Source organism: Acartia tonsa, chromosome 3 (assembly GCF_053477335.1).
Source record: "Acartia tonsa isolate MP-2025a chromosome 3, ASM5347733v1, whole genome shotgun sequence".
NCBI classification, from domain to species: Eukaryota; Metazoa; Arthropoda; class Copepoda; order Calanoida; family Acartiidae; genus Acartia; species Acartia tonsa.
Genome location: NC_137262.1, coordinates 12,760,817 through 12,781,981, shown reverse-complemented (window position 1 = coordinate 12,781,981; position 21,165 = coordinate 12,760,817). Strand labels below are relative to the sequence as shown.

General features: G+C 30.8%; 2 long non-coding RNA genes across 4 annotated transcripts; both read right to left on the bottom strand.

Moving 5' to 3' along the window:
• Nucleotides 1–3,229: 3,229 nt before the first annotated feature.
• On the bottom strand, nucleotides 3,230–18,179 carry LOC145313347 (uncharacterized). Of its 3 annotated transcripts, none has more exons than XR_013877306.1 (15): nucleotides 18,068–18,179; nucleotides 17,502–17,569; nucleotides 16,513–16,597; nucleotides 15,837–16,173; nucleotides 15,495–15,632; nucleotides 14,495–14,680; nucleotides 14,193–14,289; nucleotides 13,728–13,857; nucleotides 8,826–9,067; nucleotides 7,601–7,670; nucleotides 7,032–7,084; nucleotides 5,881–5,954; nucleotides 4,924–5,133; nucleotides 4,424–4,561; nucleotides 3,230–3,944 (listed from the first exon to the last, which is right to left on the bottom strand). It is a non-coding gene; the product is annotated as an uncharacterized LOC145313347 (long non-coding RNA). The 3 variants fall into 3 exon arrangements; XR_013877307.1 differs by having other exon boundaries at nucleotides 15,837–15,967; XR_013877308.1 differs by lacking the exons at nucleotides 16,513–16,597; nucleotides 17,502–17,569; nucleotides 18,068–18,179 and having other exon boundaries at nucleotides 15,833–16,257.
• A 695-nt stretch (nucleotides 18,180–18,874) lies between these two features.
• LOC145315111 (uncharacterized) lies at nucleotides 18,875–20,462 on the bottom strand. The gene is made up of 2 exons (XR_013877952.1): nucleotides 20,069–20,462; nucleotides 18,875–19,589 (listed from the first exon to the last, which is right to left on the bottom strand). It is a non-coding gene; the product is annotated as an uncharacterized LOC145315111 (long non-coding RNA).
• Nucleotides 20,463–21,165: the final 703 nt, after the last annotated feature.

Here is a 21,165-nt window from a genome sequence, read left to right as displayed (position 1 = left end):
ACCGATTACTGTTGCCAAACTTGTTTTAATTGTGCGTGCATATAAATTTATTTCATTTAATTGAAATAAAAAGTTCAATTTCTATGATAAAGTACTAATTAGTTGAATAAAAACTACGGAAACAACACAAAAACTTTTTTTTTATGCTTGAAACTTTTTTTGCATAATAACACATGTGTTACTATTTAACCATTGAAATGTACACATTTTTAACCTCACAACGTATTCTATAAAGTTTAGATTTTATTGGGCTTTTTTGAGAAATAAGTCGCATTTTATTTGGTTTTTAAACAAATATTATTGTTCCGCATTCCAACTCTTAAAAAGTGTAAAACTGATAGACCCAGCATAATTAGAACTTATTTACAAAGGTTCTGCAATTAGAGGGTCAAATATTAATACATAATGCACAAGATGAAACTTCTATTACTAAAAAAAAGAACTTCAGAATTTGGTTAGGTTGTAATAACAAATTGGGGGGTTATTTGTATTCGACTAGCAGAGTAAAAGATCAAAACCTTGAGTTTATATTCTATTATTTCTTCAGAATCTACATTTTGTGCTTCTTTAAAATATTTTTCGTGTGAACCTTTTAGTGTTAAGATAAATCTTATGTTGACAGTAAGATGAATACTGCGACATTTTATCATACATCCATGGACAAGGTGTTATTAATGACCAATAAAATATGTAAATGATTTCTAAAGATAACAAATAAATGATTTAGAATCCAAGGTCTTGTAAGACACTATTTTTAATGAGAAATATTTAAAAAAACGGATGAGAAAATTTGTAAGTAGCGGAGCTCTAAGCGGAACTCTAACATAAATTTAATAATAGACATTTCTAGTTATAGGGTAACTTTGCCTATGATATAACAGGAGGGTGAATCTCCGGCTTCGGATTGTTCATACAAACGGCTTATCAAATTCAGCTGCAGAATTTCTAAATTGGACAAACGGTTTCAAACAACTGAGAATGATTGCCGAGTCATAAAGAATCCATATTCCCTGAGAACACCTTTACAAAGAGAGTTTCTCACACAGAAATTATTTTTCCATCACAAAACATAATTTACAACCTGGAAAATTTGCATTCTCATTTTAATATGATAACAAGGATAACAAACATGCTAAAATTCGAAATATAGATATGTACTGTAAAAAAAACATTATGATTACTATGCACAGTTAAGATTTAAAGAAAGGGAATATGAAAGTTGCTTTTCAGGGTGTCTAGGTGCTCTGTGATTAAGAATGCTTAAAAGATAAGTTCCCATTTATGTAGACGCATTTGTAATGGGTTTTTAAAATGCCGCGGATATTAAAATGAAAAGTTGTAGGATTAAAACCAGTCTTCTGAGTCCCGTGGACCAAAGTTTAGGTCTAACAAAACTGGTATTGATTTTGTGTAAAATTCTCTTTATATGCTTTTTCAGTATAGCTGAGAATAGGTTCTAATCCAACGAATAATAATCGGTTTCGAAGCCATACTGGACAAGTTTTAAAGAAATAAAAAAAGTAAAATACAATATGATAAATCAATAAAAAAAATACACAAAAGCCAAAATAGAATAATTATAATTAATTGATGGAATCAAAACAACTTAATTGAAAATTGAGATAATTAGTTCTTTACATCTAAATCATATAATTAATAGTTAATTTTCCATATATAAACCAAATCTATCTAATTATATTTGATATTAACAGTTTTATTATGTCCATTACAATATCATTATGAAGCTAAACCTAGTTTGTATTTCATAATAAGCTATTAAGAACTTAATTATGAACATTTAATAGGTACATTGGGTTGTGATTCAATAGTCCTAAAACTAAGATTTACTATAAATAAATACCAACAAAATATCGCCATAAAAATCACGCAACCTTTCTATCTTAATTTCATGATTTAAACCATATGTAATTTTTTTAAATATAATCACCGTAGAGGCCTCTAGGGGCACTGTAGGCTAAGGTTATTTTTTTTCTATGGCGATTTTTCTTTGGAGGAGGGTGGTTGTACCCTCCCCAAAAATATTCATAAACATTCTCAGAAGCAACATTGTAAAGGAGAACCATTTCTGTTCAGACAGACACACTAAAATATCCTGTTACTTTTATCTAGATGATGTTTTAATCCGCGACTTAATGGGTAGTTCAATCTTTGTCCATTGGTGCTTTACATAAGTAGCAAAATTAAGGGGTATGTCTTGGCCTATAAACAGGCGATACTCAAGCAAATTTATGACTTTCAGCCAAAGGTCATTCAAACAAAGAGAGGTTCTTTCAAAGGAAAATAAATACTTATTATTGTATTATAATCCTTTTCTATTGTAAATCATAGTATTTATCCTATTATAAATTATTAATATAAACATAAATGTAGATATTGCATGTAATTATACATAAATATACAAGGATTATAACATCCATATAAGCAAAGCTTAATAAATAGTACAATAAAACATTAAAGATATAATAGTATCATATAGTTCAGTTGATATTGAAGACGCAAAATATAATTAGAAGGTCGGAAACAAAATTATTTATCTGTATGATGTAAAATTGCTTAAAATTCAGGATATTTGCCTTTTAGATGATATGCTTTTAGTCTTATTAATAAATGTTTAATGAATCGTCATTTAAACTATAGATTAAATTATGTCAAAATTAGTGCCAATTAACTGAATAAAACAAGCAATATATTAAAATTTTGAAAATGTTCTGACTTCCCAGGATTGATTATAGTAGTTAAGATGAAGTGAAGTAGTATGTACATACGAACTCAGCTTACATGTAGAGCAGCTTTGCTGCTAATAATACATATATTTGCATTATGCAATATAATGGATAGGAAATGTAAATAATAGAATAATGGTTAGATACCATTTATACTATGTAGCTTCTTATACCCCTTTATAGTTTTGGATTAAATACACACCTTGCCTCAGTTAATTTTAGTATCAGTAACCCAGGTACGTGATCAATGAGTTATGCCCAAGCTTGTACTATTGAATATATTCAGCTGATATGAAAGGTAGACGTCGGATTTTTCTGTATAAATCGTAAACATTAAGCAAAAGACAATAATTGTATTTCGACTGCTTAAGGCAATTCTTTGTTATGTTATAATGCTGTTTTCGCTTGGTTCGTCCTTTTCCCCTAAACCGATTCTATGAATAACTTGTAGAGTAGCTTTGCTGGGGAAAAATCCAACCCATACCTTAAATTATGTATTTATTCTAATGAAAGTAAAAGACTATAAAAATATTATCAAAATTAGACAAATTTAAAACAATTTAATATAACTTTTAAGTAAAAAAGCATGTATAAAGACCTATTTATTAAAATGGGGAAATAAGATCTATAAAACGAAGACCCTAAAAGATAATGCTAGAGAACATAACCCTTTTAATAGAATGGTCATAGTACAGCTAAAAAATTATTAGCAAATATTGTCAATATAAATTAACATTAGAATCATAAAATTAAAGAATGAAAATTTGTAAAAATTAAAGAGGACATTGAAAAAACATTACTAGTAAAACTAATTTGAAACCAATAGTTTAATGTATTCTTGATGTAAAATAAAATAAAATGTGATCTTACTAAGTTATGAAATGAATATTGTAATTTAGTCGAGATATGCACACACTATTAAATGCAAAATCTTAAAAATTAGGTCGCCAATTTCTGATAAAACATAAAAATCAACACAAAAATAAAAGTCATCCTTTTTGTCTCTCTTTTTTCCTAAGGCTTCAGGCCTATAAAAGTAAACCTGGAAGAGAGAAACAGTCAGTCGTTTCACGGAATTTATATATCACACAAACTCTATTTGAAATTTCTAAAATTTAAGGGAAGACTCCCTTCTCTTTCTTTGGAATTTTCTTGAGAGTCTTGGCGGCTCAAACTTAGGATTTTACATTTGGAACACACCTAAAAAGTAAAAAGTTTGTTAGATAAATTCATAATACTTTGTTAAATAAATTATAGAATATCATTTTGGTGTTGGTCAATTAAGATAAATTTAAGAATAGGGCCTCCTTAGGGCCTAAAAGCTTAGGTATCCGGACGGATAGTTATCTCCAAATTTTCTTCTGAAGAGAACTCCTATAGCGCGGTACTAGGTACCAGCAAGTCGCAAGTCACTACGGGGCTAAATAGGAATAACACAGGGAAGGTACAGTGGTGGCTCGGCTACCAACGGTTGATGATAGCACGCTATCTGACGGCCGATACTAACAACTGTATCCTCCCCCAGCTTCTGAAGTATAGGAAAGTTGGAGATCGTTATCTATTCGGACAATTTAACATTTTCGGATTAGAACTCTGAATAAGTTCACGTCTTAAAGGTAGTTTTGCTTTGTTAATACTCTGGAAGATCGGTTCTTAGCTAGACCTAGTGACTTTCTTACCTGACAAAGGTACCTAACAAAGAATCTCACGCCTCACGGGGCTGTAGGCAGCAGAACGGAATGTTGTAGCTGTGTTCGCATGGCTCTAGTAATCACAACAGATCCTTCCAGTCCAAAAGTGTTGGCAGAGTTAGCTACCTAGGAATAAAAGGATTCTTAGAATAAAATAACAGTATAAAGTTATCAATAATATTTTAGTGCCATTTTCGGAATAGGGCTTATAGGCAAAGATTATCCCTTAAATATATTTGGGTTTAGGATCGGTGTAAAATAGTATCACCATTCTAAGGTTGAATATATTTGACAAAACAGGGATTAATGTGTCGCTGATCTGGAAAGGAGACATTGGTGAGAGATTGTGATTCTGTGATAAAGGATTGCATTTGTCCCTGGAACCCGGAGGCGACCCATAAAATTGGTTCCGTTACCGGATAAACCCAGGTAAGATTTAACTTTTTCCTTTTAGGAGGGAGAGGGCAAGGCCACTAAATAAGTCTTACCAGTAAAGCATCCATAAAAGCACAGCTCTTCATTGACAAACAATCATTCCATGTGTAGTGCAGCAGAGCATAGGCCACGCACAATGGTGCTCCATTTACCTTTGATTTAGGCCTCATTCCATGTGTAGTACAGCAATGCATAGGCCACGCACAATGGTGCTCCATTTATCTTTGATTTAGGCCTCATTCCATGTGTAGTACAGCAATAACCTAAAATGGATGATATTATTATTGATCAATTAGAAGATGAAATATTAAATCCTCCACCTTATAATCCAGAATATGAACCTGGATTAAATAATGCAGTAAATCATTATCTAAGACTGGAGGAAATACCTAGTGCTCATGTTAGGCCTGAGATTCACTCAGCAACAGCAATGCTTGTCTTAGGCAATAGGCGACAAAATCGCATATTAAATAGGCCTCAAATACATTTACAGGACACTCCTCCCATACATGAACATGAGCCAAATATTCAAGTAATAAAACAAGAAAATAATGGAAATAAACCCCAAAATAAAAAAATAGTTAAACCAACTTCAGATTTTTCGGGTTATGAGTCAGAATCTAGCTATTATAGTGAGGATTTTGACAGACAAAAAAATAAAAAACATTCTAAAAAAAGGCCTGACAGAATGTATGATCCACTTAACCCACATGGCAATGAGGACCAAAGACGCCATGAACAACATCATGATAGACATGAAAATCGTTATAAACACGATAAAGACAAAACTAAGTCAAGTAAAGAAAGACAAAATAAAAGAGACAATAGTGACAAAGAAGACAGGCATAAAGACAGACAGAATTTCTCTATGCCAAGGAGAATGAATAGACGTAGTAACAGTAGTGGTCCTAGCTCTAGTTCTAGCTCTTCAGACACAGAGTCAGATAGAAGAACTCCAAGGACAAATAGAGATAATAGACATAGAGAGACATCTCAAGACAATAACTTACTTGGAAATATGTTCTCCCTATCACAAATACACGTCCTCCAGAAGCTGTTACAGGCAAACACATCTACCACTGATCTAAATACAGCAAAAATAATTAATCTCATACCAAATAATTTAGTGTGGGGCAGTTGTCAACACGAACGTATTCACAGACAAGTCAAAATATTGGGTAAAATCCCACCCCAATATGGAGAAAAAACTAACAATTACACTTTTTTTAGCACTTTTAAATATTTGGAGGAATATGAGATCCCTTTTACTCATAGTTCCTACAACAATATTCTCATTCACTATTTTAATGAAGAAGCAAGGAATAAACTAGATATTCTAGAAATAGATCCTAATGCCCTTAGTGCTCAGGACTTTGTAAAGGCCATCTTAACTACCATAGGTGCCGAAATACTTGGACCACATGACTATGAAAAACAATTCTACACTTATAGATTCACTGCTGAAGATGAAAGCAAACCAAATAAAATAATAATATATTTGGCAGCCATGTTGCAAAAAACAGGCAATAGTCATGAAAATCAAATGGCCAAACTTAGGGAAAAAATATGTACCTATTTGGTACCACCATTATTACAATCTGCATTTTTGACATCCACTAATGTTTCTTACATTACTAAAGAGACAATCTTAAGCTGGTTTAGCAATAACAGAAGCTTTTATAACTCAGCCATTGAGAGAAAAAGAAAATTAGACAGACAAAAAAATGCAAATGTAAACCAAGTAGAAAAGGAAAAAACTTGTGAGCATTGCCAAAAGCCTCACTATTCTAGATACTGTTTAAAACATCCAGATGAAGCAGTTAAAAAAGCAAATATGGAATGGTGGTATAAAAAGAATAAAGAAAAAGCTAACAGTATAGTTTGTTTATTGTGTAATTCTGACACCCATGGTAGTGGGGAGTGTTTCACTTTCCCTAATGTCAATCCCTCCAAAGACCAATGCCCACGCTGCTTAAATTATGGTGTATCAAGATTATTCCATCCATTGTCGGCGTGCAAATTCCCGCCAACAATGGAAAAAAACTAGTAGGGCAGCCGAGTATTTCTCAAGAAAGCAAAAACATACAATTACAGATAAAAATACCACAAGTTACGGATTCTTGGGACATACCCGGCACCCCTATTCTAGGGAAAAAATCACCTCAGAATCAATCTGGTCCCAAAATCAACATTTCTTTGTCCATTCAGATAAACCTGAAAAATTCGGATATTGATTATCAAAATGAAAATATAAAAATTAAGAATGTTGAAGTACTAGAATGTTCGACTAACCAAAATAGTGTCAATAATAATACCCAAAATATTGTAAATAGTAATAATACTAATAAGCTAATAGAAAATATATTAATGGAAAGTCAAACATCTAATACTTCAACATTAAACTGTTCGTCTATAGACAATGATTTAAAAATAATAGAAAACTCTGTTGTTAATAATCCAATAGATAAAATTAATCCGCCAATAATTACCAATATAAAAGAAAATGTGTCTAACACAAAATTGGATAAATCCCCTAATTACGCGACAAATCAAAAAATAAGTCAAAAAATTGAAAAATTATCTAGCAATAAAATTTCTGTTAATTTGTCTCAACAATTGCTATGCCCAGAGGTACAAATAGGCAAAGTCGATTTAGAAAATAATTTGAGGCAAAAAGAGGAAATAGACGAACAGACAAACATCAGTAAAATAAAAAGCAAAAAAAATTACCCTGAGGATTTAGATGAGCAGAAAATTGACTACTGCAAAACTGTTCAGTCCTCTTACAACACTGACATATCTGAAAATAATAGAATTAAAGAAAAATCAGATTTTAAAAGTGCATTGTGCATGAAAAATGGGGCCAGAAACACAAAGGCTTTATCATGGCTCCAATATCTAGAAGACTTTCCTTCTCAAAATAAATTCATGGCAATCATGTTAGTTCTATTAACAAGTATGGTGGTTGGTAGTAATCTTGCGCTATTTGGCTTATTATTTTTTATCATTGCTTACATTAGTATGTCAAATGGGAGATTATTACTCATTGCCCTGACTAAACGCGGAACTAACAGGATTGATATGAATAAACTTGAAACAAAGCCGGAGTTTAAGCCAATTAAATCAAGCAACCGTTTAATTAAAACCCTAAATAAAATAATTAATGTCTTAAATTATATTAGGGTTTATCTAGCTAAAAAGATAAGGTATAAAATAGTCATTATCCAAATGTTTTAAGAATCTCCAGATCCCATTCTTAGAACTATACAATGAGACACAGAGTTTCATTAATAAATTTATAGTATAAATGTATAAAGAGCATATTATTTGATTTCCAATTGCAAAGACCTAGAGCGTTGCAGACGAAAAATAATTTCATCAAATTTTGCTTACTAAGTTTAGCCGTTTAATGCTTCTTACTGCTTTTTGAAAAAGAAAGGTGCTAAGTAAAAAGCTTGGGCGTCCTTGTGTTAACATTAGTTTGCAATTTGCTCTTGGTTCTTTTGCCAGCACCCGGCTGTATTTACATTTTTGAATAATTCAGCTTATTTCAAAGACCCAACCAAAAGTCGTGGAAAAGGTCTTTGAAAAGGGGTGGTTGTTACATATACTATTTATTGCTCTATTTACATTACTTTAATGTTTTATCTATAAAAGGCAAGAAAAAATAATAAAAAGTTTGAACAAGAATAGACATCATTATAATTATAAAGTAGGACAATTATGTGTGCTTAATAAAATGAACAAATTCAGCAGAAAATTAAAAAATAATTACAGACGACAATTCTAGTCTTAGAGCAGATATGCTCTCTAATATTTATCAAGTACAGACATATCTAGTTATGTAGCAAGCTGCAACATACAATCAAAATTATAAAATAACTCCCCACAAAACTGCAGAAAACATATAACCTAGAGATAAATTTTTCTTGCTTAAAAAACAATAAATTCCTACCTGCCTATACCTCCATTTAGTATCCTCAAGCCCTTCACTCTTTTTGGAAATATGTGGCTGGCTAAGCTCGAGCACCACTTTCTTTCAGTCAGCAGGGTAAAAGATACAAATCTGCAGACAAAAACCGGTAAAATCTGCGGAGGTCCCAAGGGAGGAATTTCACAAATAACCAATTTCAGTTCTACTGTTTCTTCAACAAAAACTCGATCCTCCAACCACAGGATATTGAACAGGCATGATACCTAAAAATAAAATACAAGAATTAGTAACAAATAAATAAATAAGCTATTAAATTTTTTTGTAATAATCAGAAAACACCACACAATAATAAATTAGAAGGACACCGTACTTTTGAAATAATAATTGGCAAAAACTTACTAACAGAAATGTGTCATCCAAAATTACAAGACCTTATTAAATAAGCATGAACTTAATCCCAAAAAGAAATAAAAATTTCCATAAGAAAAGTCTAACTAAATCCAATTTCCATAAATTATGTGTTTATGTAGCAAAATAGTCCAACAAATTTATCGTCCATTGTCTTATCCCTTAAGATCCCTGAAAATAAGCCTAATTTTAGCTAATAATTTTTATGAAAATGAATTTATAAATTCTGAGGTTTATGACCTAGTTCTGAACACATGTGTTGATTTTTAGACAAGTGTGTTAAAAATCGCTCCAAAACATACATTTAATTCAACTTTTTACAAACTTTTAAATACATTAAATTGATTATCTTGAATTTTCAACTACAAATTATACAACATTATAAGACTGAACTGATTAGGCTCTCTATCTGGTATAAGTTTGATTTAAGTTTCACTTTAGACTTAAAGATTTTATCTTTTTTTTTAGGCTTTACTATGATTTTAGGTTTCAGTTTTTTTTTATTGTATGTCCCCAGCGGGAATTTTGTAGTTTAGGCGAGCGCTAATTAACCCCTAAAAAAGTTATCTCTATCCTATCTCTAAATTGATAATCTTGCAATTTTTAAATATTTTCTGCCTATACTTTTTCCTAAAAAATACAAAATAAATAATCTCCAAGTATCCTCAAACTTCATACAGTAAACTAAGTGAGAAATTATTTGTCGCATCGTATTATAGACAGTTTTCCGCTGACATTAAAATGAAAAATTGCCAAATTAATTTTTAATTGGTATTGGTTGAAAATTATGTATAATTTGATGCTATACATAAGTTTTAGTATAATTGAGAACCGGTTCTAATCCATCGGATAATAATTGGTCTCAAAGCAATTTTTACATATCCTGTTATCCCTGGACCTCCAGGAAGTTAATTTTTTTGTAGCATATAATTGAAAATGTTTAAATAAAGGCCTTTTTGACTATGTGTGGCAAAATAAAGAACTTCTTCTCATCGGATTATCAAAATTAATATTATCTCAATTATAATTTCAAAGATAGGGAAAAAAGAATTCTTGTCTCATTAAAAAACGAAATTTTCTGCTTAAATTTCAATAACCCCAAAATATGAGAACTTTTTCTAGGTATAAAAGATTTGCAGCTAATTGTCTTTTTTTATACAAATGTAAGTAACTTAGAAATTTATAAAATAAACAATATTTTTATTTAGTACAATAACAAACTCAAAAAACAAGGTTACAATAAAATGTCCAAGTAACTTCAATTGGCCCATTTCTCTCCCATATATAGTTAAAATGATTAAATAATAAAGGCGAAATATTTCATTTTAAACAGTCTGACAAAGAGTCAAATTTAAATTTCCTAAATAGGTTTCTATGGTCAGACAAAAAGTAAACTGTTTAACATTTATTTTTTTCCTTAACTGCAAACCGATTTTAAAAAACATAACCCTAGCTTTGATAAAAAGGACATTGGCATGCTACACTATCTCTGATTTTCATCTTTTATAGATAGAGGGGTAGTTTTGTCAATAATACGAAATTAAAATATGACATTTAAGATTTAAAACCCAATAAAAGTTAAAACAAATAAAATCTACAAAAGTTTTTCTATTTTTAATTCCTTTTTGCAAAGATATTTAAGACCAATTTGAATACAAGTTTTTATATTTTTTGCAACCGATTTCTTGCTGATTTTTTTTCACAAAACCAAATGTCGTAGCCTTGTCAATACCTAAGCGGATAAATATGCCCAAGTTTGAGTTCCAGATTCATCATCTACTAGCTCCTAACAAAGTAGCTGATTCTGATAAAAACAATCAGCCAACCATTGCTCTTGAGCTTGAAAATCAGTAGATCTACAGTCAAATACGTCAAGAAACCAGCCTCGCATCATACAACACAAGTCATCAGACGTTTATCAGATGTGTATCCACAGTATCCTAGCAAGATTCCACCTGACTTGGACTGGAATATTCACCAACAGCCATAATACCAGAAATACCTAATAAGAAGCTACGGATCTCATAACCTGTTACAGCATTAACCTGAAGAAACTCACTGGTCTTAAACAGTAAACACCTTATTGTTGCTAACTCTACAACACCATCAAAATACATAATTTTAATGTAAATCATTACATTTTTGAGCTAAGGATTTTGACAACGGGGGTCACGCGCGCCCGGTAGAAAAATATCACAAGCAAAAGTATCAAACTCCTTGTCTACATTGTATTCAGATTTGTAAAAAATATCTTAATTTTATACTTTTTCCTAATTTATCACACATTGATATCAGTAGTCTTATAGCAAATCTTGTCCAAATTTTTACAATAGTTGGGTAGTGTTAGAAGATAAAAATTATAGCTGTAGTCGATGTTAAAATGAGAGATAGCATTGTGGCAAGCTAAAATGATTAACTATTAACAACCTTTCGTTCTCCTATAAGCTAATTAAAATATTGTTCATACTTTTTACAGCACTAAGCATCTATGGCATAGTAAAAGGTTTTAAGAACCTAAATATGAGTTTAAGCTTTTCCCTAAAAATATTCTTATAGGGGCGCAGCCAATAGTTGTATCATTGTGTAAAGAATAGGGCCTTTATGCTTTGAAACATGTATTTCTTAGGATGTGTAGATAAAATGGCGAGTTTTTTTTTTGTATATTTTTGGCCTAAACAAAGAATATTTCTAAATGCAGTTTATTTTTTGAAATTAGTTGTTTATGGACAGTAAATTAAATTTTTATAGTAAAATTAGAAAAACTTTATATGATAAAAACTTTTCTGAGGGTTCTAATATTATTAAACTGATAGATAGTAAATTAAGGAAATGCTTTGCTCCGAAATAATATAATTAAAATTTTTGTGTAAATGCATAAATATAGTGTTGAAAAAAGTTGACACATGTCAAGATAGAAAACAGACCTCATCAAAATTATTTTAATTTTTAAATTTTGACAGCACAACTTGCAATATTTAAACACACACACACAAGCCTAAGATAAATTAATAACAATTTCTAAGATTTAGGACAATTACTTTCTAACATTTCATGAAAGCAGTTTTTAAATCGATTTGCCTTAAAAATAAATTTTTTTTATTCTCTTTAAAATAGGAAGATAAAAACGCCGAATAATTTTTCTGTCAATTTTTGGCAAAATAATAGACAATTATTGGAAAAATTCGTTTTCGTGCGCATAAAAACAATCAAAATTTTTGCGTAATAGAATAGGTTTTAAGCTATTTTTGTAATTTTTTCATTTCTTTACATATCCTCAGTGTTTATGGTACTATTTCCAGATTTTTTTTTTGGTTGCAAAATAAAATTTCCTGTTTAAAGAAAACAGACATGACGATCAGACTTCCTTTTTGCAGGTTTTTGGCTATTTCTATAATTTTTACATTTTCCCCCATATTTTTGGTATTTTTGGACCAGTCTTAAAACTCTTTAAGATATCATGATCAAAATAATTCTTCCCATAGTTATGAGCATCCTTTATGTAAGTTACTTTGACCGACAACATTATATAAATAAAAACAAGTTTTAGTGTTTATTTTACCCAATAAATCAATTAATAAATACACTACAAATCTACTTGTAAATATTACCATCAATGACCTTTTTGTGTTTCGCTATTTATAGATGTTGTCATCCTTGTTTTGCTACATTTAAAATATTTACTTCACTTATAAATCTTCTTTCTTGTAAATTTATACATAAAAAGTTACAATTGCTAAGCCATAAAATTTTAAACTTTTAAAATGAACAAAAAATATAAGGTCATTTAAAAACAAATGGGAAACTACACATATATGTTTTAAAGCAGCAATTTTACACACCACAACTCAGCTGTTTCCCAAGCCACTTAGGCGGAACACACACGCAGGCTATATAGCTCTAAAATACATTATTCAACATCTAACAATAGGCACACACACACACAGCCTAGTTAGCTGTAGAGTACACTTTGCTAGGCCACTAAACTACACGCACAACCAGTGCCACCTAGGCACACACACACACACAGCCTAGCTAGTTGTAGAGTACACTTTACCAAGCCCCTAAGCAACACACAAAACTAATGCCGCCTAGGCACACACACACACAGCCTATTTAGCTGTAGAGTACACTCTACCAGACTAAACAGCGACAAGCACCCTCCCAACTCCCAACAAAATGAACTGAAAAATAAAGCAACTAATAAAAATCACTCTCAAATTTATCTCTAACTTATTTTAAAACCCCTCCAATTGAGCGAAATTTTTTTTTGCAAAGGGGGAGAAGTTATTTTGCTAAGCAAATAACTATCTAATTATAAATATATCAGTCACATATTGTGTTAAAATTAATCAAAGCCTAATCTTTTTGCTTCACCTAAAATAAGAATAAGCATGCATGTATCTTATCCCCCAAAAAATTATTAAGGGGTCTTCTTTTAGCTTCACGATCCTATAAAAAGGGATGGGAGCACCATAGGCCCTAAAGGACCAAAATAGAAGCAAAAGGAACACTTACCTAGAAAATCAGTGTACAGGCTACTCCGTCTGCAATCAAATATAGGGCGGTCTTTCACCAGTTACTTGATCAGCAATGCAATGTTGGAACCACAGTTGTTGTATTAAAACTGGGAGCCGAGTAGATATGACTGAAAAAACAGAAAAAATAAATATTAAATCAAGCTAAAAAATATTCTACAAAATATAAGCTGTAAATAAGATCATTTAAAAAAGAAAAGCACACAGAAAATAAGCCAAAAGAAATTCACACTTAAACATTACATCTAAAAATCTTAGGATCTAAATATCTGTACTATTCTACTCTTGTTCAGAATACTTTTTTTTCTCATCATAAAATCCATTATAAATATAAACCAATTTTTTTATCATTCTATGAAAACTTATACAGCTCATAAATTACGAATAAATAAAATATTTTAAATTAATACCCATCTAAATTGAGTCTAAATGATAATATCATTACCTCATAACTGCTATCTTAAGTAAATTTAGTACACCAACAACAAAGCCCAATAAGTAAGAAAACGGCAGAACAAATAGCTAAACAGCTACATGATAATCTAAAACAAAGAAAAAATAATTGTAAAATGAGACAATAATGAATAAGACAATAGTAAAAAACCAAAAAACTTTGTAATTAAAACACCATTATTTTAAAATCAACAACAAGATAAAATTATTAGTTATTTTGAAGAAACACCGTCTCTTATCCAATATTAAATATGAGTTCGATACTTAAAAATTCATCAAAGAATTATAACTTACCAAATAAAATAACAATAACCAAATTAGAAAGGATCTCCTACATCGTCATCCCACAAATAGCGGAAAACACCACGCTTCTTGGAACTTTGTTCCAGGTCAGGGACATTCTGCTCCATGTAGGTTGTCTGGCGGATAAATAGCGGCCCAAACAAATCCCAAAAAATCTCATCTTCTTTCTCAAATCAACTGAAAAATAAGAACAATTAAAAAATATTAAAATAGCTATACAATTTTAGAAAAATCAATCTTTTAAGTATCGGTCTAATACTCCATATATCTATTGTATCATTAAAAAAGCTATAATTTAAAAGTGAAAGAGGATGTTGCTCTTATGATGTAAAAAACTTGGCAAGGTGTCTAATCACGTTGTCGTCGGTGTGCAGTGCATAAATCTAAAAAACGTTTTATTCTTTGCTCAATTAAAAATTGGAAGAAAAAACAGCTTTTTAGACCACAACACTACCACACCACCTCCTAAATTAAATCAAGATATCCATGTTTTTAAAAAATGTAAAGCTAAGATAGATACACACTCTACTACTTTAATTGGAACAATAATAATATTTAATAATTTTATTTCAGGTTTCTAACTCTTTTATTATAGGACAACACCAGAAAAAACAGCTAGTAATCATCAATTTCCTAGGATCCGAAAATGGAGAACCATATCAGTCTCATACTTGAGACAAAAAACCAACGAATGACTGTTAAAAACTAAACTACTAAAGACTTCAAATATTTTGAAATGGTCCATTTTTATCTCTTCCTAACAAAAATATTCAAAAAAAAAAAGAAGACGGCATTTAAAAGTTTCGATATTTTCAATCAACCTTTTTCTCCCCCTGTAAAGAATATTAAAAAACTTTCTTTTTTTTTTTCAACTATCAGGGAAATAGGGATAGGAAACTCAACAGAGAGTTGAAAAATTTAGGTGAAAAACACTCAAATAATATATATTTCCCATTCATAATTTACCCATTACATGCAATGATATACTTACTTTGTATGTGTACCACAACCCACTAGTTGGAGATGTGGCAGTGCGGCAGGTGTCCCAGAATGAACGGCTGACAGTGGAGCGGTCGGGGAAGCTTTCAGTGCTCGTTTATTCAGGTGGAATACAGCGGTTCTAAACAACCTAAAATAAAATAACAAAATTAGGTTGTTATAAATGAACTACAAATAAAACAATAAAGTATAATACATAAATAAAATACTAAAGTTTGCATTGCTTTGTTAATTTCTTTTTAAAGTCTTTTTTCGATTTAGGGCTTTTCAGAATAGTACATTTCATTAAAACAATCCAATGGTTCATTAGTCAAAGAATGAAAAACTTACTTACATAATTGGGTGATATTTGGATGGGCCGCAATCTACACTGTGGCTTTGATTCCAAGTTTCATTGGGTAGCTGGCCAGTCGGCAGAGATGGGGAGGGCAGATCCACTCTTCTTGGGTTCAGCTGGTTCCAGGCCTTGATAATATCAAATTGGGCCCAAACTTTTGATGGACTGCAATGCTTTTAGGGTTAACTTGGAGGCTGTTGCGGTGCCCATTTGTTGGTTCTTTGCAGTTGAATAGGAACAGTGAATTCAATGGAATCATATCTTCAATTTTGGTTTAAGTGAAATCTTTGCATGTACGGCTTCGCTTTGAATTGATTTGGATGCGTGTTCTGTACTAGGAAATAACAATTTTCTTTGGGTTTTTATGTGGACTGTTTTCCCTTGCTCTTAGTGAGATGGCCGACGGGTGACGTTAGACTGATACAACGAATATAGAGATTTGAACCTTTTGCGCGTCATAGGTTAATCACATATATAGATTGGATAATATTTTTCTCATTTTTATTTTTTACAAAATTAAATATTCTTTGCTAAAAATGAATTTGAAAATAAAAATGGCTTTTGCATTAAAACAATTACATTTTAGTATAAATTTAAGTTTTGTAAGTAATTAACATTATTTCCGACACTTAATTTTTGCTCTGTGGTGAAGAAATAGGTTGCGTGACTTTACCTTGACATATTTTAAAAAATTAAACTTTAGTCTTGTTAGGGAAGCCTTCTCTCAGTCTTCGTGGGGTGATTTGACTGGATTCCTCCTAAATATAAAACAGTATGGCTACCAGGGAAACTTATACTTGTATTAATAATAAAAGAATTAAGACTCTATGACAATCTCTCAATATTTAAAGCCTATTTTGGGAACTTTCTGATGACTCATGACATCGAGAGATTGAAACTAATAAGTGAGAACAAAACTGGGAATATGATATTGCTTGAAATTTATGCAATAGCAACTAACTTTAGGGTCTTTTTGACTGTATAGTCGGGTTTTTAGCTATTTTTTTATAAAAGGACTTTTTAAGAGTTTATTATTTATATCTGAAAGGATCTAAGTAATTTTTACAAAATTAGAACCGACTATGAGATAAAAGTAAAATACTTCATATCCCTACTGGCGGTTACGCCCTTAGAAGCCTCTAGGGGCAATTAATGTGTGAGGTCTTTTCACCCATAATAGTTACAACCTTCCATAGACATGTAAGAAGCTTCATTGTAAAGGTGAACCATATCGGTTCAGCGGTTAGCGAGATCTTTCGCTACAGACAAAAAAGGCTTATTACTTTATAAAATAGGATAAAATCAATAAAATATGTAGCTTTTACTAACGCGTAAAAAGAACTATAACAGTTTAAATAAAACTACTCTATAACTAGCTAGATATGGAAATAAAATAAAATAACAAAAGTGATTGTTGGAAAAATATTTGGCCCATAACAAATAAACTGAAACAACCAAATTGCTCTTTTAAAACAATTTCCCAAGAAGTTGATGTGGACCTTATATTTTTTTCAACAACACATAATGTTATATAATGTACAACTAGTAGAAAGGAGATGAATATGACGAGGCTATCATATTTGTCCACTTGACATTAGTTCAATATAGTAAAACTAGTGTTTTAAAGGTCAAAAATAAAAAAGTTACAAATTTGATACTTACCAAAAATTGAGAGCCCAAACTACGACTACAATCAAGAACAAAAAACAGCCAAACTACTGCAAAAGGGCCTGAAAAAATAAGAAATTCAATTTTTAGATCTAATCAAAAAAGAATAAATCCAATTTTTAAAACACATAAAATTCAATCATTGATAAATAATTATGTTCAGGTCATAATGCAGGAATATGATTGCAATTTTATGGAAAACAACATTTTAAAAATATTGTTTCTTTAAAAATACATATAAAATTTAGTCTAAAAAACATCTGTTTAGTGAGAGATAAAGGAAGGACTAAATATTATATAATAAAAATGTAGCATAAGATTAATGACCTTAAAAAACGAACTTTCGAATAAAACAGTAATAAAATGACCAAATTTTTATAAAGATAATTGTTTAATGTAATGTCTTTCTATTTTTTAACTCTTTCCGATAAAAATGGATTAATAAATAAGGGATAAAAAATATAAAGACAAATTATGTAATAATAGTTTAAATTGCTAAATAGTCAACGCATACAGAAATTAAATTTTAGCCTTAAGAAACAAAACAAAATTTAGTTTACCAGATAATGGTGTACTTATTTCTTCATTAATCAGCGCCTTTTTGTTTCAACATTTTTACCAACCAAAGCCGAGTACACCCAATTTTATCAGCTTGATTCAACATGATAATCTAAACAATATGTTACAATTGAATTTTAACTTATAAAATACATAATATAACATGTACATATATAAATTTAATCACGAAGGCTTTTATGAAACTTTTACCGAAATTTTGAGGGAAAACTAATATTTACCACCAAAAAGAAATTAGCCGTTTAAAAAACTATTTACTTTTCACTAAATAGAGCCTAAAAAAGGCATTTTTTAGCTTAATTCTTCCCTTATTAAAATGAAAAATTTCCAGCATCTAGCTACCATAACAAAATTAGACGCCATTTAATGCGTCATGTGTTCAAAACTTAACGCGGCATTCGTTACATCCGTGCGCTTACCAATGTAGGTAAGACGACCTTAATGTTTTGGTATAAGTTTTAAAGGGCCTTCTACTTTTTAACATAGTATATAAAAGAATTATTTGAAACATAACTTAAAATCACGTTTTAAAAACCTAATACTATATTAAAAGTACGTCCGTGTAAAAAACACAAAAAAATCATTAAAATAATAAACTAAAGATATCCTATGATTTTAAAACACCTCAAAAAACAAGGCTGTATGAAACACGGATCATTTTTAGCCTCCTGAAACGTGTTATAATCGAGCTTTTCTTTTTGAGGGGGGTACATGGTTCGTCCTTTTCCCCTAAACCGATTCTATGAATAACTTGTAGAGTAGCTTTGCTGGGGAAAAATCCAACCCATACCTTAAATTATGTATTTATTCTAATGAAAGTAAAAGACTATAAAAATATTATCAAAATTAGACAAATTTAAAACAATTTAATATAACTTTTAAGTAAAAAAGCATGTATAAAGACCTATTTATTAAAATGGGGAAATAAGATCTATAAAACGAAGACCCTAAAAGATAATGCTAGAGAACATAACCCTTTTAATAGAATGGTCATAGTACAGCTAAAAAATTATTAGCAAATATTGTCAATATAAATTAACATTAGAATCATAAAATTAAAGAATGAAAATTTGTAAAAATTAAAGAGGACATTGAAAAAACATTACTAGTAAAACTAATTTGAAACCAATAGTTTAATGTATTCTTGATGTAAAATAAAATAAAATGTGATCTTACTAAGTTATGAAATGAATATTGTAATTTAGTCGAGATATGCACACACTATTAAATGCAAAATCTTAAAAATTAGGTCGCCAATTTCTGATAAAACATAAAAATCAACACAAAAATAAAAGTCATCCTTTTTGTCTCTCTTTTTTCCTAAGGCTTCAGGCCTATAAAAGTAAACCTGGAAGAGAGAAACAGTCAGTCGTTTCACGGAATTTATATATCACACAAACTCTATTTGAAATTTCTAAAATTTAAGGGAAGACTCCCTTCTCTTTCTTTGGAATTTTCTTGAGAGTCTTGGCGGCTCAAACTTAGGATTTTACATTTGGAACACACCTAAAAAGTAAAAAGTTTGTTAGATAAATTCATAATACTTTGTTAAATAAATTATAGAATATCATTTTGGTGTTGGTCAATTAAGATAAATTTAAGAATAGGGCCTCCTTAGGGCCTAAAAGCTTAGGTATCCGGACGGATAGTTATCTCCAAATTTTCTTCTGAAGAGAACTCCTATAGCGCGGTACTAGGTACCAGCAAGTCGCAAGTCACTACGGGGCTAAATAGGAATAACACAGGGAAGGTACAGTGGTGGCTCGGCTACCAACGGTTGATGATAGCACGCTATCTGACGGCCGATACTAACAACTGTATCCTCCCCCAGCTTCTGAAGTATAGGAAAGTTGGAGATCGTTATCTATTCGGACAATTTAACATTTTCGGATTAGAACTCTGAATAAGTTCACGTCTTAAAGGTAGTTTTGCTTTGTTAATACTCTGGAAGATCGGTTCTTAGCTAGACCTAGTGACTTTCTTACCTGACAAAGGTACCTAACAAAGAATCTCACGCCTCACGGGGCTGTAGGCAGCAGAACGGAATGTTGTAGCTGTGTTCGCATGGCTCTAGTAATCACAACAGATCCTTCCAGTCCAAAAGTGTTGGCAGAGTTAGCTACCTAGGAATAAAAGGATTCTTAGAATAAAATAACAGTATAAAGTTATCAATAATATTTTAGTGCCATTTTCGGAATAGGGCTTATAGGCAAAGATTATCCCTTAAATATATTTGGGTTTAGGATCGGTGTAAAATAGTATCACCATTCTAAGGTTGAATATATTTGACAAAACAGGGATTAATGTGTCGCTGATCTGGAAAGGAGACATTGGTGAGAGATTGTGATTCTGTGATAAAGGATTGCATTTGTCCCTGGAACCCGGAGGCGACCCACGCTTCAATTTTCAAATGACTTATAAGTCTGCCAGAAGGATAGGTGACAGCCCTTCGTCTAACAGAAAAGTCCAATAAGAAATCTTCCCTCAAAAGCAAGACTCAATCGGTCATGTTACTATGATCTTCTACTACTATTTAAAAATATTTGCTACTTTATATTACAGTTTTTCTTCTACTTTAATTTTGCAGCAATAGATTTGTACAAACAAATTCACCAAATTAGTTGTAAATAGAGTCAAATTAAATTCTAGGAAGGTGTGTTTGGAATAAATGATTGAATATTATCATTGCCCATGTGGTTAAGATATCAACTATTATTCTCCCCTTTGGTGTTAGTGTGTGCTGGCTATTAATCATCATTTATGGAATGTTTTAGTTACACAGAGGGGATGAACAAGGGAGGGGAAAATAAATACATCAAATTATTATCCACTTATTTAAGAATGGACATTTCTAAAATTATAGTTTAGTTTAAAATAATATAAATTACAAGGATAGGACAATTGCTAATGAATTAATTCTTTACATGAAAAAAAGTTTCCTTACTGTTTCTTTGACTTTAAAATAGCAATTAATCCAAATAAAAGGACGGAGTCGAAACATTTTAGCGTCAAAATAATTCTAAATGGCCTGTATGCCTGTCCGTCTGTCTAATATTTAGTTAGTCCTGTATATTTACAAGAA